Source organism: Anolis sagrei, chromosome 3 (assembly GCF_037176765.1).
Source record: "Anolis sagrei isolate rAnoSag1 chromosome 3, rAnoSag1.mat, whole genome shotgun sequence".
NCBI classification, from domain to species: Eukaryota; Metazoa; Chordata; class Lepidosauria; order Squamata; family Dactyloidae; genus Anolis; species Anolis sagrei.
The window spans coordinates 160659163-160675540 of record NC_090023.1 but is presented as its reverse complement, the minus strand read 5'-3'; the positions used below and the strand labels follow the sequence as shown (position 1 = coordinate 160675540).

At 40.3% G+C, this 16378-nt stretch overlaps 1 protein-coding gene across 4 annotated transcripts in view; it reads right to left on the bottom strand.

Moving 5' to 3' along the window:
- GRID1 (glutamate ionotropic receptor delta type subunit 1) overlaps positions 1 to 16378 on the bottom strand; it is a 1182427-nt gene that overhangs the window by 1156316 nt on the left and 9733 nt on the right. The gene's annotated exons all lie outside the window — the stretch shown is intronic.

Sequence of the window (16378 nt, the reverse complement as noted above, 5' to 3'; positions counted from 1 at the left end):
TATCAGCCTTTCTAAACATTTCTGCTTTCTTAGACCCATGGACAATAGAGATGATGAATTATATGTGCAATCACACTGAAACTATGTAAATGATACAAATTATACCTCAAGGTGAAATTAGGAAATGAATGGACAGGCACATAGTGAAAGCAGAGATGCCATGCACATAAGTCAAGTCAATTGAAGTCATTGGCATTTAGGCTGAAATCCTATATACTTATATGCTCACTTGGACAGCAGTGGCTCCCAAAGTGACCCATTTAAGGTGGAATCAGGTGTCAAACAGGGATGTGTTATTTCCCCAACTTTATTCTCCATCTTCATCGCTATGATACTTCACCTTGTTGATGGGAAGTTTCCCACCGGAGTTGAAATCATCTATCGGACAGATGGCAAGCTATTTAACCTCAGCAGACTGAAAGCCAAAACCAACGTTACAACAACATCCGTTATAGAACTCCAGTATGCTGATGACAACGTCATCTGTGCACATTCAGAAGAAGGCCTACAAGCCACTCTAAACACCTTTGCAGAAGCGTACAAGAAGCTCGGCCTGTCATTGAACATCGAGACGACCAAAGTGCTCTACCAGCAGTCACCAGCCAATCCCTCTCCAATGTCAGAGATACAGCTTAATGGTGTAACATTAGAAAATGTTGACCATTTCCGCTGCCTTGGCAGCGACCTCTCCACCAAAGTCAACATTGATACCGAAATACAACACCGCCTGAGCTCTGCAAGTGCAGCATTTTTCCAAATGAAGCAGAGGGTGTTTGAGGACCGGGACATCCGTAGGGATACCAAGGTGCTTGTTTATAAAGCTATTGTCCTCCCAACCCTGCTATATGCCTGCAAAACGTGGACTGTCTACAGACATCACATGCAACTCCTGACTGCTTCTACTACTGATTTATAGCCCTGAATTCCCCACACAGGAGGTGCTAGGGTGTCTCCCAATTAGCTCAGCGTTTTTAGCAGCTATCCTAACTGACCGCCGTCTGTGTTCTGTCTCTTTTTGTCTCTCTAGAAATGTGGGCACTTTCAAACTCTCATCGTCTCATTCTTCTTCTCCCGCCAATTCCTGAGCAATTCCCTGCTCCCCTTTCTCCTCCTAAGATGAGGAATCCCTAACACACACAGAACCCCATGACCAACAGAACATAATGGAGAGGTTTGGAGTGATTATCCTTGGCATATGGGAGTTGTAGTTCACCCGCACTCACTGAACCCAGCCGAATTTGCATCTAGACCAATGGTTCTCAACCTGGGGTCCCCAGAAATCCTAACAACTGGTAAACTGGCTGGGATTTCTGGGAGTTGTAGGTCAAAAACATCTGGGGACCCAAGTTTGAGAAGCACTGATCTAGACTAAACTTGGAGCACAGACAATCAATACCTTTTTCAAACAACCCAGGCATTTCTGGGTTCCCAAGCTAGTAGCATATACTTTAGTGGAGTGCAAGCCATGGCGAGACAGCATACTATAACACTATAAGTCTGAGTTTAACCAACTGAAGAAAGCATTAGGCCACAACGTAACATGGGATCCTTCCAAAGTGATATTAACACATGAAACAATGATCTGTATTGTCCTATGCAGAAATGCACTCGGAATAGAAATAAAAATGTACGCCCCAGAGCCTTATTGCTTCGCAGCTGCTGCCTCATCCTTTTTCAACAAGTAAGTTGATCTACTTCATCTCTCTTTCCTTTTTGACAGTTCGTTCAAAAAGTTACACCAAGAGGGGCAGGATGTGAAGCATAAAAAGGACCACCAGTACTAAGAGAATAAATGGTAAGAATGAAAGAGTGGAATATGGCCCAAAGAGATAGTACAGGGTAATAGTATGGCTTTTGGCAGACCCATGCATCATTCTGTCAGCATGCTGATTCAACGGCAGCAAAGGAAAAACGAAAGGAGGGGAAGAGACATTTGTGAATGTGCTATTCTGTAGCATAAACCAGACGCAACCATGTCCAGAACCTGTCTTTTTCTGGAGTAATAATTACTGCACAGATACACTGCTGAAATAATACATGAACTCAATTACTGTTGTCCTCTTTATTGTATTGTCGGAGGCTTTCATGTCCGGAATCACTGGGTTGTTGTAGGTCTTTCCGGGCTATATTGCCATGTTCTAGAGGCATTTTCTCCTGACGTTTCGCCTGCATCTATGGCAAGCATCCTCAGATGTAGTAAGGTCTGTTGGAAGTAGGAAAATGGGTTTATATATCTGTGGAATGACCAGGGTGGGACAAAGGACTTTTGTCTGCTGGAGCTAGGTGTGAATGGTTCAACTGACCATTATATATAATGGCTTGGAAGTGCCTGGGGGGATCTTTTGTTGAGAGTGATTTGATGTGCCTGATTGTTTACTCTCTGCTGTTTTGCTGTTGTAATTTTAGAGTTTTTTAATACTGGTAGCCAGATTTTGTTCATTTTCATGGTTTCCTCCTTTCTGTTGAAATTGTCCACATGCTTGTGGATTTCAAAGGCTTCTCTGTGTAATCTGACCTGGTGGTTGTGAGAGTGGTCCAGCATTTCTGTGTTCTCAAATAATATGCTGTGTTCAGGTTGGTTCATCAGGTGCTCTGCTATGGCTGATTTCTCTGGTTGAAGTAGTCTGCAGTACCTTTCATGTTCCTTGATTTGTGTTTGGGCAATGCTGCGTTTGGTGGTCCCTATGTAGACTTGTCCACAGCTGCATGGTACACGGTAGACTCTTGCAGAGGTGAGAGGATCCCTCTTGTCCTTTGCTGAACGTAGCATTTGTTGGATTTCAACCAGAGAAGTCAGCCATAGCAGAGCACCTGATGAACCAACCTGGACACAGTTTATTATTTGAGAACACAGAAATGCTGGACCACTCTCACAACCACCATGTCAGACTACACAGAGAAGCCATTGAAAGCATGTGGACAATTTCAACAGAAAGGAAGAAACCATGAAAATGAACTAAATCTGGCTACCAGCATTAAAAAACTCAAAAATTACAACAGGAAAACAGCAGAGAGTAAGCAATCAGGCACATCAAATCACTCTCAACAAAAGATTCCCTCAGGCACTTCCAAGCCATTAAATGCTAATCAAGGTGGTCAGTTGAAACATTCACACCTAGCTCCAGCAGACAAAAGTCCTTTGTCCCACCCTGGTCATTCCACAAATACATTTTCCTACTTCCAACAGACCTTACTACCTCTGAGGATGCTTGCCATAGATGCAGGCGAAACATCAGGAGAAAATGCCTCTAGAACATGGCCATATAGCCCGGAAAAACCTACTGTTTTTTTTTTACTGTTTTTGTGAGAGGTTACTTATAGTCCCTACTCTGCCCTCTAGAAGAGAGGAAGCAGGCAATGTCACAAAAACTTATTAACGTATCTGAACATTTATCCAACATCCCATCTGCCCTACGGCTTACAAGCTTTTGCTCAGAGAGATATTCTAATTTTAGAGGCCTACTGCCCATGAGTGGACAGTTTAAAACAACACTTATTAGGGCCTCACAGAAAATTGTGCAATGCCTAATGAGCTGTAGGAAAACAAATTAAAATGTGGCTTGATTCTTATCTTGGGCTTTCCAGTTTGTGCCTCATACATTAGCTTGGTAATCGCTTCTTCCTCAGATATTGAAGTAAAATGCCATAATTAAAAATTGTATGATATTTGAAAAAAGGAAGGAAGGAAATACAAGCTATGCTGACTGTATCAGTGCTCTGTAACTTTTATTTACAGTTTTTATTTGCAGTATTTATATTCCGCCCTTCTCACCCCGCAGGCCACTCAGGGTGGATTACAATGTACATAAACATTCAATACAATAGACACACAACATATATAAACAGAGGCTATTTAACATTCCAGCTTTTTCATGAAGGTATACTGGCCACGAGGGGAGCTGTCATTTCACCGTCCATTTGTGACACCAATGAAGTACTTCCTCATTCTTTGCATGCTTGCTGGAGATTTTTATGGCATCATAAATTGGCTTCCCCACATAAGCGGTACCTAAATTTCCTGCTTGACAGATGCAACTGTCTTTCGGGCTGCAAAGGTTGACAGCAAGCTACACAAATTGGTCGGAAGGTCACTCCGGTCCAGGCTGGCTTCGAACCCATGACCTTTTGCTCATGCTCCCACCACTATTGCAAGCGCGATTGGTGGGGACGAGGGAGAGAGCCTTCTCGGTGGTGGCCCCTCGACTCTGGAACTCACTCCCCAAGGACATTAGGCGTGCCCTGACTCTGACAGTCTTTAGGAAGAGCCTGAAAATGTGGTTGTTTCAGTGTGCCTTTCCAGAATAAGGAAACTCCCAGCAATATGTTCCTAATAGGGCTGGGCGGTTTCGTTTCGTAATTTTGTAATTCGTTAAAAATTCGTTATTTTTTTTTTATAACGAAGCGATATTGAACCATTCAGGAGCAACTAAAAAACGAAACGAATTTTTCCAATTCGTTTCGTAATTGTTTCGGAATTGTTTCGTTATTGATTCGTTATTGATTCGTTATTGATTCGTTATTGATTTGTAAATGTTTCGTTATTATTTCCGCATGTCTGGTGCAAGTTTTAGGGTTGCTGTTTGTTTTCTCAGTGAAAAAAAAATAATTATCACACCAACAGTCAACAACAGAGGGAGAGGGAAGCTTCAGAAGTTTTTTTAGCGTATTGCGTGATCGTGGCCGCCATTAACGAATCGATTCGTAATCGATTCGTAATTGTTTTGTAATTGTTTTATGATTTCTGAAATTTCGTAAATATCGAACTTCTTTTAAGGAAAATTTCGGAATTCTTTTAAATAACAAAACGCAAAAAACCCCTAAAAACGAATCGAGTTTAGAAACAAATTTTTCCGTGTTTGGACAGCCCTAGTTCCTAAATGCACTTTATTAGTGATCTAATAGTTTATCTGTACATCTCATCCCTCTCCAAAACTTTTACCCTAGTTATATGTCACCTTGTCATGCCCAGCATTATTTTTAAAATTTAATTATTACATCTGGTTCCTCCATAGGTTTTTAAATGCATCGTGTTATTGTTAATGTTTATTGCTTAGTTTCTGCTTATGAGTTTATTTATTGTTTTTGTATTACTGTTGCTATTGTTTATTGTTGTATTGTGGGCTCGGCCTCATGTAATCCGCACCGAGTCCCTTGGGGAGATGGTAGCGGGGTACAAATAAAGTATTATTATCATTATTATTATTATTATTATTATTATTTTGGTCAGTAGTGATCTTAATAATAATAATAATAATAATAAGTTTTGTAAAATTAGTAATGTATTTGTTCCCTATGTCTACTTAGAAATTATCTGGTTTTAATCGGGAGTAGGTCTCCAGCAAAGCATTCCAGCGGGGAAGCATGCAGGGAATGCGGAAGTGCTTCATCAGCGTCGCAGATGGACGATGAAAGCGCCAGCTCCCCTGGCGGCCAGAAAAAGTTAAATAGCCTCTGTGTATGTCTGTATATGTTTGTATGTCAAAAATTAGCATTGAATGTTTGCCATATATGTGTACACTGTAATCCACCCTGAGTCCCCTGTGGGGTGAGAAGGGCGGAATAGAAAAGCTGTAAATAATAATAATAATAATAATAATAATAATAATAATAATAATAATAATACTATAATCCATCCTGAGTCCCTTCAGGTAGATAGGGAGGAATACCAATAAAGTATATTATTATTATTATTATTATTATTATTATTATTATTATTATTATTATGGCAAATGCAGCCTTCCTTCATCAGGCCAGTGTTCAGAATACCAAAAAACATCACCATGAGTGAAAAGGCATTTAAACATAAGAGACTCGATAAGGGAAAGAAAAAAAACAGGATACTTCATTTGCATAAAAATGAACTTTTCATGCAATTGTGCTGATCCAGCAAGCATCCAAACATTTATGAGTTTTGACACAAGGAGGAAAAAAAAAAGAAGAACTATTTTTTCAAATCATGGTAAGAAACAGGCTTCTTGATGAATCATTGCTGGAAGGAAATAATAATAATATTGCCAGGATATATAAATAGCTTTCTTTTTCTGGAGTAATTACTGCACAGATATACTGCTGCTGAAATAATGCATGAACTAATCAATCTTGACTGCTTCATCAGATTCCCCCCATAACATTTCTAAGAAGTCTTCTGTTTGTAGAAGCAAGCCGATTAATTTAGACTGTTTTCTTTTGCAAAAAAATCTAATTTAAAATCATTTATCTGCAGAGCAACTTGTCAAACCTAGTAAACTTGAGGACAGTTTGCAGCAATTCACTAATCTGACCTACTGAATCTATTTTTAAATCTGCATTGAATTATGATGTATATTTCAACTCACAAGTATAATTAATATATACTAATCCGTGGGACGGGATGAGTTCCTGTTGTTAGCCTGAGGTCCTGCCAACCTAGCAGTTTGAAAATATGCAAATGTGGTAAAGAAGTTGGCACATTTATCCATGTATGGTGGAAATGCAAAAAAAAAAATCCTTCTGGCGAGAGATTCATAAAAAGATGGAATTAATTTTACAAATAAAATTTGATTTTAAGACGGAGTATTTCCTATTGGGCTTAACTGACTTTTAAAATGGAAATTAACACAAATAAAAATTTTATTTACTAGGGCTGGGCGGTTTCGTTCGTTAATTTCGTAATTCGTTATTAATTCGTTATTTCTTTTGATAACGAAGCGATATTGAACCATTCAGGAGCATCTAAAAAACGAAACGAATTTTTCAATTCGTTTCGTAATTGCTTCGTATTCGTTTCGTATTTGTTTCAAAATCGTTTCGAAATCGTTTCGTTATTATTTCCGCATGTCTGGGGCACGTTTTATAGTTGTTGTTTGTTTAATCAGTGAAAAAAAATTATAAATATCACACCAACAGTCAACAACAGAGGGAGAGGGAAGCTTCAGAAGTTCCCCCTGTCCCATATGGAGGTTTTTTAGCGTATTGCCCGGTCGCGTCCGCCATTAATGAATCGATTTGTATTTGTTTCATATTAGTTTCGTATTGTTTCATAATTTTACGAAATTTCGTAAATATCGAACTTTTTAAAAGAAAAATTTCAGAATTCTTTTAAATATCGAAACGCAAAAAACCCTAAAAAACAAATCGAGTTTAGAAACAAATTTTTCCGTGGTTGCCCAGCCCTCTTATTTACCTTATAACAGCAGCCAGGATTAAATTTGCACAATTATGGAAGACAAACAAAATGCCAACTATAGAAAACTGGTTACTGAAGGTCTGGGATATAATGAATATGGATTTACTCACACAAAGATTATCAGACAATAATACAGGGAGACAGAAAACAAATTGGGAAAAATTCATAGTCTTTATTAGGAATGAGAACCCAGAAATATATCTGCAAGAACAATAAAAGACCAATGGCAGAAAGAAATTAGAAGGCAAAATTAGAAAAGTGGAAGGAAAGAACGGACTATACTGTTGGGGTTCAGCCTGCGTGTGAACCTGAACCTGATTCTCTGATTGTATTTCCTGATGCAACTGAACAGGCTACTGAACATGTTTTTCCCCTGTTGGTTTGGAAACTGTTGATTCAGTGGCTTGGAAAGTGAAACTACATTTCCTGATGGGAATGTTTCAGAATCAAGCGGTGATAGGTCTCCAGAGGAGCTAGCCCCTGCCTTTTTTAATGAGGATAGAAAAGGACAGATTTGGAAAAACAGGAGTGAATCGCAGAGTCTGCGAAGGTCAAGCAGATTAAAGGAAAGGGAGGCACAAGCTTCAAAGCCTGGAGGCGTGTCCCGAAACAGTTTCTTTAGTTTAAAGTGTCTCTCCCCAGGCTGTCTCGTTAGATCAAGCATCGTTTAGACTGAGGCAACACCTTGGCAGATTTCCCGTTTCCCATGGTCTGCATTCCCAGAGGCTTCTAGTTTCCAAGTACGGTTAGTGAAATGCTAACAGGTTCCAGGTTTTTATAGTGTTACTTTTGGAATTTTGATCTAGTTCAGAGATATTCCTGACTGCTGAATTTTACTGTGGCTTTTTGACTTTGTCTTTTCCTCTATTTTGTAACCATTTTTCATCAATAAAAAAGGATTGTTTTTTCCCACAGTCAAGTGTGGTGGATTAATATCTTATGGTCTTGTTTCCTGATCTGGATTGCAACACATAAAACCGGAGAAAACCTGGAAGCCATCTTACCTTCCTTCTATATTTTATTCCCCCCCCCCTTTTTAATTTTTTTATTTCCCCCCTTCTCCTTCCCCTTTCTTGTTTTTCCCTTATTTCTATTTCCCTATTCCATTTCCTACTATCCTAATTCAAAATGTTCCCCCACTTTCATTGTAACTCCAATACTTTTTTTTCTTTTTTCTTTCCTCTTCGTTGTTTTTCACACCCCAACTTATTGGAGTTCAATTTTACATGCAGAAAAAAAATCAATAAAATATACAAAAAAAGAAAATATGCAAATGTGAGTAGATAAATAGGTACCGCTTCGGTGGAAAAAGGCAAAAAGACGCTCCAAGCAGTCATGCCGACCATACAACCAGGAGGTGTCTATGGATAACGCAGGCTCCTCGACTTGGAAATGGAGAAGAGCACCTCCCCCAGAGCCAGAGATGAGCACCACCTCCGGAGCCAGAAATGAAAGGAGAAGCCTTTGCTTGTATTTTTTAAGTAAGGTCCGTTTTGTTGTAGACACTAGTAGTTCGCGTGCATACCGCAACGAGTGTGTGCGTCATGTACTGGCATGCCTCGGGAACAACTGTGCTCAGTTTCCGCTCTGTAGCTAACCTGTACAGTTCTGTTCTGTGCTTTAAAAATGTTTAAGGCTATCAACTCACCCTCCGCATGTGAGGTTCGCTCAGTGATACGGTTTTTGTCAGCAAGGAACCTGCCTGCTGCAGAAATTCATCGACAGATTTGTGAAGTGTACGGTGATACTGTTATGAGTGAAAGCAAAGTGTGTAAGTGAGTACGGCAATTCAAAGATGGCCGTGACAACGTCCATGATGAGGACCGCTCCGGTCGCCCTTCTTTGATTATAGACAATTTGGTGGCTTTTGGTGGCGGCAAGTTTTTATTAAGAGGGTATTTTAAAATTGGTTCAGAAGTATGATAAGTGTTTGAACAAACTTGGCAACTATGTCAAAAAATAGAGTAAAGTATGTACTTTCTGAAAATATATTTACTTTTTTGAAATAAACTTTCGTTGTGTACTTATGTTCAAACGGACCTTACTTAAAAAATACCCCTCATATTTATCTACTCACAGCAAAAAGACACTCCAAGCAGTCATGCCGGCCATACAACCAGGAGGTGTCTACGGACAGTGCAGGCTCCTCGACTTGGAAATGGAGAAGAGCATCTCCCCAGAGCCAGAGATGAGCACCACCTCCGGAGCCGGAAATGAAAGGAGAAGCCTTTGCCTTTGCCTGTGCCTCATTGTATTTCATTGTAACAAGGCACTGAATGTTTGCCTGTGTCTGTTTATATGCTGTAATCCATTCTGAGTCCCATAGCGGAGAAGGGCAGAATATAAATAAAGTGTTATTACTACTACTCTTTTGTAAACTATGATGTAACTGCCCTCATTACCCAAGGTTGCCAAAGGAATAAGGCCAAATGCTCTGTCTGCTCTAATGCCTTTAGGAGACTTTGCTCGGCAAGAATTGGCAGGTGAAGCTTTTCATACCATGGAGAGAAATATTATCCTTTTACTAATATCTCTGGATCATGCTGTGGCAAAAGGAAGAAGAGCTGGCAGAGGAGTTGACAAGCCTACTGTGATCACATAAGCTTACTTTCTTCTCTTTTCAGCAACACCACATGGAGAGTTTCGGGTAATTGTGCATTTTCCATATCGCTTTGTTTGCAGCTTCTTCAGCAATATACCTTTGTTAAGTTATACATTCCCAGCAATCTGCCTTTTAATCCTACAGGTCAGGTTCAAAAGATATCGAAATCAATGTGTGTAAGAGAGAAAGAAAGAAGAGAGAGATCTGTCTTGCTAAACTATGTTTCTTTCCTTTCATCAAAGGATACCACCTCTAACATACCGTCATCTGAAAACACGACATCAAGAGGCATTTCCTAAATGCGATTCATAGTAACACAATGCATCTTATTTATTCCAGTGACCGTAAAAAGCACACCCAGAATGGAGAGAACACGGACTCCTGGCTGAAACAGCTCCTCTTTGTGTTTGTCCAATTAATATTTCCCTTTGGGTCTCCTTTCCCCTTGCCAACAGAGAGATGGATTGACAGGTGCCACAATGCAGGACAGCGATCAGAGGAAATTTGCGGTTGGCTGTTCTCCACATACACACACACACACATTTTAAAAGGGTATTTTCAACGGCAATTCAGTCTCTCTGATCAACATGTCTTGCTCATAATAAGCACAATGATTCTCCTTTCCTCCTTGGAAGGGACAGACTCTGCATAGGCAAGGCTTAAACAGAAGAAGAAGGTAAAGAGATGTTGCAAAAAAGTAACAGAGCAACCAAGTAATGTCTCCTCAACGTATCTTGGAAAAAACATATGATCAAGGAACATTATTGCTCAACTAAAAACAGACGAAAAGATATTATTATTATTATTATTATTATTATTATTATTATTATTATTATTGGTCTGATTGCTGATGACACGATAAATAAATAAATAAATTATTGGATGACCCAAAATGCAGACTGTGCAAGGAAGCTAATGAAACCATGGATCATATCCTCAGCTGTTGCAAGAAAATCGCACAGATGGACTACAAACAAAGGCACAAATCTGTGGCCCAGATGATTCACTGGAACTTATGTCACAAGTACCACGTCCCAGCAGTAAAGAATTGGTGGGATCATAAACCCGCAACGGTCGTGGAAAATGAACATGCAAAAATACTGTGGGACTTTCGAATCCAGACTGACAAAGTTTTGGAACATAATACACCAGACATCACGATTGTGGAAAAGAAAAAAGTCTGGATTATTGATGTCGCCATACCAGGTGACAGTCGCATTGAGGAAAAATAACAGGAAAAACTCAGCCGCTATCAAGACCTCAAAATCGAACTGCAAAGGCTCTGGCATAAACCAGTACAGGTGGTCCCAGTGGTCATTGGCGCACTGGGTGCCATGCCAAAAGATCTCAGCCAACATTTGGAAACAATAAACATTGACAAAATCACGATCTGTCAACTGCAAAAGGTCACCTTACTTGGATCTGCACGCGTCATTCGAAAATACATCACACAGTCCTAGATGCTTGGGAAGTATTCGACTTGTGATTTTGTGATACGAAATCCAGCATATAGATCTCGTTTGCTGTGACATACTGTGCTTTTGTGTCTATAATAATAATAATACTTTATTTATACCTTGCCTCCATCTCCCCAAGGAGACCCAGGGCGGCTTACATGAGGCCAAGCCCAGCAATACAGTAAAACAATATAAAACAACAACACAACAGAAAATAATAAAATAATAAAATAAAATAAAATACAAAAACCAATATAAATAAACAGAACAAACAATATAAAATCAGAACATTAAAACACAGAAAATTGATCAAAGAACATTACTGCTCAAGTACAAACAGCTGAAAAGATATAATAATAATAATAATAATAATAATAATAATAATAATAATTTATACCTTCCCTCCATCTCCCCAAGGGGACTCGGGGCGGCTTACATGAGGCCAAGCCCAGCAATACAGTAAAACAATATAAAACAATAACACAACAGAAAATAAGAAAATAAACAATAAAATATAAAAACCAATATAAATAAACAGAACAAACAATATAAAATCAGAACATTAAAACACAGAAGATTGTTCACAGTAGGCAAGGCCAATTGCAAAAGATTAAAATTTAAAACACGGGGTGAGAGAGCAATGTAATGTATCAAGGAGAGGGGATCCGGAGGATAAGATAGGATTTAATTGCACTAACAGGTAAAATAAAGTGTTTCTGACGGCATTTTGTGCAGGGTTTGGTCAGGGATTATGGTGAGTGAGACTATGGAAGCAATGAACCGTTGTCCAAAGTTGAGTAGACATTAGAATATCCCATAGCCCATAACATTAGAAAATGTTGACCATTTCCGCTACCTTATCAGCCGCCTTTCCACAAAAGTCAACATTGACACTGAAATACAACACCGCCTGAGCTCTGCGAGTGCAGCATTTTCCTGAATGAAGCAGAGAGTGTTTGAGGATCGGGACATCTGTAGGGAGACCAAGGTGCTTGTTTATAAGCTATGATCCTCCCAACCCTGCTATATGCTTGCGAAATGTGGACTGTCTATAGGTGTCACACTCAACTCTTGGAACGATCCCACAAGTGGAAGGTTAATGAATTGCAAATAGGCTTTCATAGGCAAGAGACATCAATTGTGATCCAAACATAGAGTAACACCCAAGCTAGTGAGATACAAGATCAGAGTCTGTGCTATGAAATCTCTGCAACTGTGACCAAGACTCTGCATATCGAGTCCATTTCCCCAGGAGCAATATTCAGAACTGCTTCCCTTTCTCACCACTTCCCAAAGCTTTAAACATTTCCAACAAGTATAATAAATCGACCAATCTGCACAAACACACACTCTTAAACCAAGTGAGCAAAAGTGTTGCTCAGCCAGCAATTTTGTACCCCGATTAGTAGGTAACCCTCACTTTGGGCAAAGGAGTGTATAGGATGGTAGCCTTATGGACAACTCAAGAATTCAAACCCTGGGCAAACAAAAAAAACTACCTGTTGTCCATTTTGGATAGAAACTCTTGCATTTACCAAAACGTATTTCTTATAGTGGGTATGAGTGGCATTCCGCTATGACCTTTTCATCCTTTATCTACTCTCCTCCACTCACTCCATTCATTCATTGATTATATTTTCATTCCACCTTTAAACCGCAAGCTTAACCAGGCTTAGAAATTCATATTCAGAGTAAATGTGGCAGGGTTTAGGATTCATATTCAGAGTAAATGTGACAGGGCTCGGGCTCGAGTTGGGCCTTTTAAACAGATTAGTACAAACAGCCTTGCAAACCCAAAGGCAAAAAAACCCAAACAAACACAGGCTGAGTATCCCTTCTCAGAAATGGTTGGAAGCAGATTTGTTTGGGATTATTATTATTATTATTATTATTATTATTATTATTATTATTATTATGGAATACCCTCTTTTTCAAGAAGTGAAATGTCTTGGAGATGAGACCCAAGTCTAAACACAAGGTTCGGATTTGGTTTTCGATGCACTGTATACATCTTGGCCGAAGGTGATTTCAAATGCAATATTTTGAATCATCCTGTGCATGAAACCAAATGTGTGTGTGACCCATCCTAATTCAAAGGTGTCACTTTCTTTGCCCGCTTCTACACTGCCAAATAAAATCCACATTATCTGCTTTGAACTGGATTATATGAGTCATGCGCCTTTCACCTCAAGAACAGACAAGCATCCCGAGCTCTGAGGATTACCTGGGAAGGAATCCCACTGGAGCATTGCAGCACACCCAAATACCTGGGAGGCACTTTGGACCGTGCTCTGACCTACAAGAAGCACTGCCTGAACATCAAGCAAAAAGTGGGTGCTAGAAACAACATCATACGAAAGCTGACTGGCACAACCTGAGGATCACAACCAGACACAGTGAAGACATCTGCCCTTGCTGCTGAGTATGCATGCCCAGTGTGGAACACATCTCACCACACTAAAACCGTAGATGTGGCTCTTAATGAGACATGCCGCTTTATCACAGGGTGTCTGCGCCCTACACCACTGGAGAAATTACACCGCTTAGCCAGTATTGCACCACCTGACATCCGCCGTAGCAGCCAATAGTGAAAGGATCAAGGCAGAGACACCTCCAGCTCATGCCTTGTTTGGGTATCAGCCAGCACGTCAACGACTTAAATCAAGACATAGTTTTCTTAGATCTACAGAGACACTCGCTGGAACACCTCAGCAAGTGAGAGCCCAAAAGTGGCAGGCAAAAACACAGCACCTCAATCCGTGGGTGATACCAGATGAGAGACTCCCCCCTGGGCACACAGAAGACTGGGCGACTTGGAAGGCATTGAACAGACTGTGCTCTGGCACCACGAGATGCAGAGCCAATCTTAAGAAATGGGGCTACAGGGTGGAATCCACGGCATGCGAGTGTGGAGAAGAGCAAACCACTGACCACCTGCTGCAATGCAACCTGAGCCCTGCCACATGCACAACAGAGGACCTTCTTGCGGCAACACCAGAGGCACTCCAAGTGGCCAGATACTGGTCAAAGGACATTTAATCAACTACCAAGTTTGCAAAATCTGTGTTTTTTAATCTGTTTGTTTGTTGTGTTCTGTTAGAAATGCAATACAATGGTATGGTTGCTGATGACACGATAAATAAATCTGGGTTTTATTTGGCAGTGTTCTCCATGGTACCCATTTTGGAATTTCGGAGAAGAGATGTTCAACCTGTATAATTCGATACACATCCTCTAAGCCAGTGTTTCTCAAACTGTGCTCCTCTGGGTGTTTTGAACTTCAGCTCCCAGAAATCCCAGCCAGTTTACCAGCTATTAGGAATTCCTGAATTACAGGGGGTTGCACTAGATGGCCCATGGGGTCTCTTCCAACTCTATTATTCTAATTGTGAGAGCTGAAATACAAAACATCTGGAGGAGCAGTTGGAGAAACTCTGCTCAAAGCAACTATTCCAGTCCTCTTTCATCAGTGTACCCAAAGTCCTTCAGTTCTAGTTACCAATACAAAGAGAACCAAACACCAGTTCCTCAAGTTTGGAGGGAGGAAAGAATGAAGGTAGAAGGAATGGATAGAAGTCAGGGAGAGAGGGAAGAAGGAAGGAAAGAAAAGGATAGGAAAGAGAGGGGAGAAAGGAAGAAGAAAGGATGGAAGAAAAGGAATAGAATGAAAGTATAGAGAAAGGGAAAGAATGGAATGGAAGAAGAGAGAAAGGAAAGGATATGATAAGAAGGAGGGAGGGAAAGGAAAGGAACAAGGAAAGAGAATGAAAGGAAAAGAAAGGAAAAAGTGAGAAAGTAAGGGAATGGAATGGAAGGAGGGGGAAAGGAAAGAAAAGAAAAATAGGAAAGAGGGGGAAGAAGGAAAATAAAAGAGGGAGAAAGTAAAGGAATGAAAGGAAATGAGGGAGTAAGGGAAATAAAGAAAGAGGGAGAAAGTAAGGGAATGGAATGGAAGGAGGGGGAAAGGAAAGAAAGGAAAAATAGGAAAGAGGGGGAAGAAGGAAAAGAAAAGGGAGAAACTAAAGGAATTAAATGAAATGAGGGAGAAAGGAAAAGAAAAGAAAGAGGGAAAAAGTAAGGGAATTGAATGGAAGGGGGGGAAAAGGAAAGGAATGGAAAGGAAAGAGGGAGAAAAGAAAGGAAAAATAGGAAAGAGGGGAAGGAAGGAAAAGAAAAGAGGGAGAAAGTAAAGGAATGAAAGGAAATGAGGGAGAAAGGGAAGAAAAGAAAGAGGGAGAAAGTAAAGGAATGGAGTGGAAGGAGGGGTGGAAAGGAAGGGATAGGAAGGGTGGAAAAGGAAAGGAAGGGAAGCAATGGAGTGAAAGGAGGGAGAAAGGAAAGGCAAGCAAAGCAAAGAAAGGAGGGAGAAAATAAAGGAAAGGAAAGAGCGAGAAAGTATTGGAATGGAATGGAATTGAATGGAATTGAATGGAAAGGAAAGGAAAGGAAGAAGGGAGAAAGGAAAGGAAAGGAGGGAGAGAGGGAGAAAGAAAAGGAAAGGATAGGAAGAAGGGGGAGAAAGGAAAGGAAGCAGGAAGGGACAGAAGGGAAAGGAGGGAGAAAAGAAAGGAAAAATAGGAAGGATGGGGAGAAAGGAAAAGAGGAATGAGAGAGGGAAAAAGTAAAAGAATGAAAGGAAAAGAGGGAGTAAGGGGGAAAAGAAAGAAGGAGAAAGTAAAGGAATGGAATGGAAAGAGGGGGTGGAAATGAAAAGTTAGGAAGAGTGAGAAAGGAAAGGAGGGAGGGAGGGAAGGACTGGAATGAAAGAGAAAGGAAAGGAAAGGGAAAATGGAAAGAGAAAGTATTGGAATGGAATGGAATGGAATGGAAAGGAAGGAGGGAGAAAGGAAAGGGAAAGAAAGAAAGGAGAGAGAAAGGATTGGAATGGAATGGAGTGGAAAGGAAGGAGGAAGGAAGAAAGAAAAAAGGAAAGGAAAGGAATGGAAGGAGGGAGAAAGGAAAGCAAGGGAAAGAAGGAGAAAGGAAAGGAAAGAAAAGAGAGAGAAAGGATTGGAATGGAATTGAATGGAATGGAAAAGAAAGGAAAGGAAAGGAAAGGAAGGAGGGAGAAAGGAAGGGAAAGGAAAGGAAAGGAAGGAGGGAGAAAGGAAAGCAAGGGAAAGAGGGAGAAAGGAAAGGAAAGGAAAGAGAGAG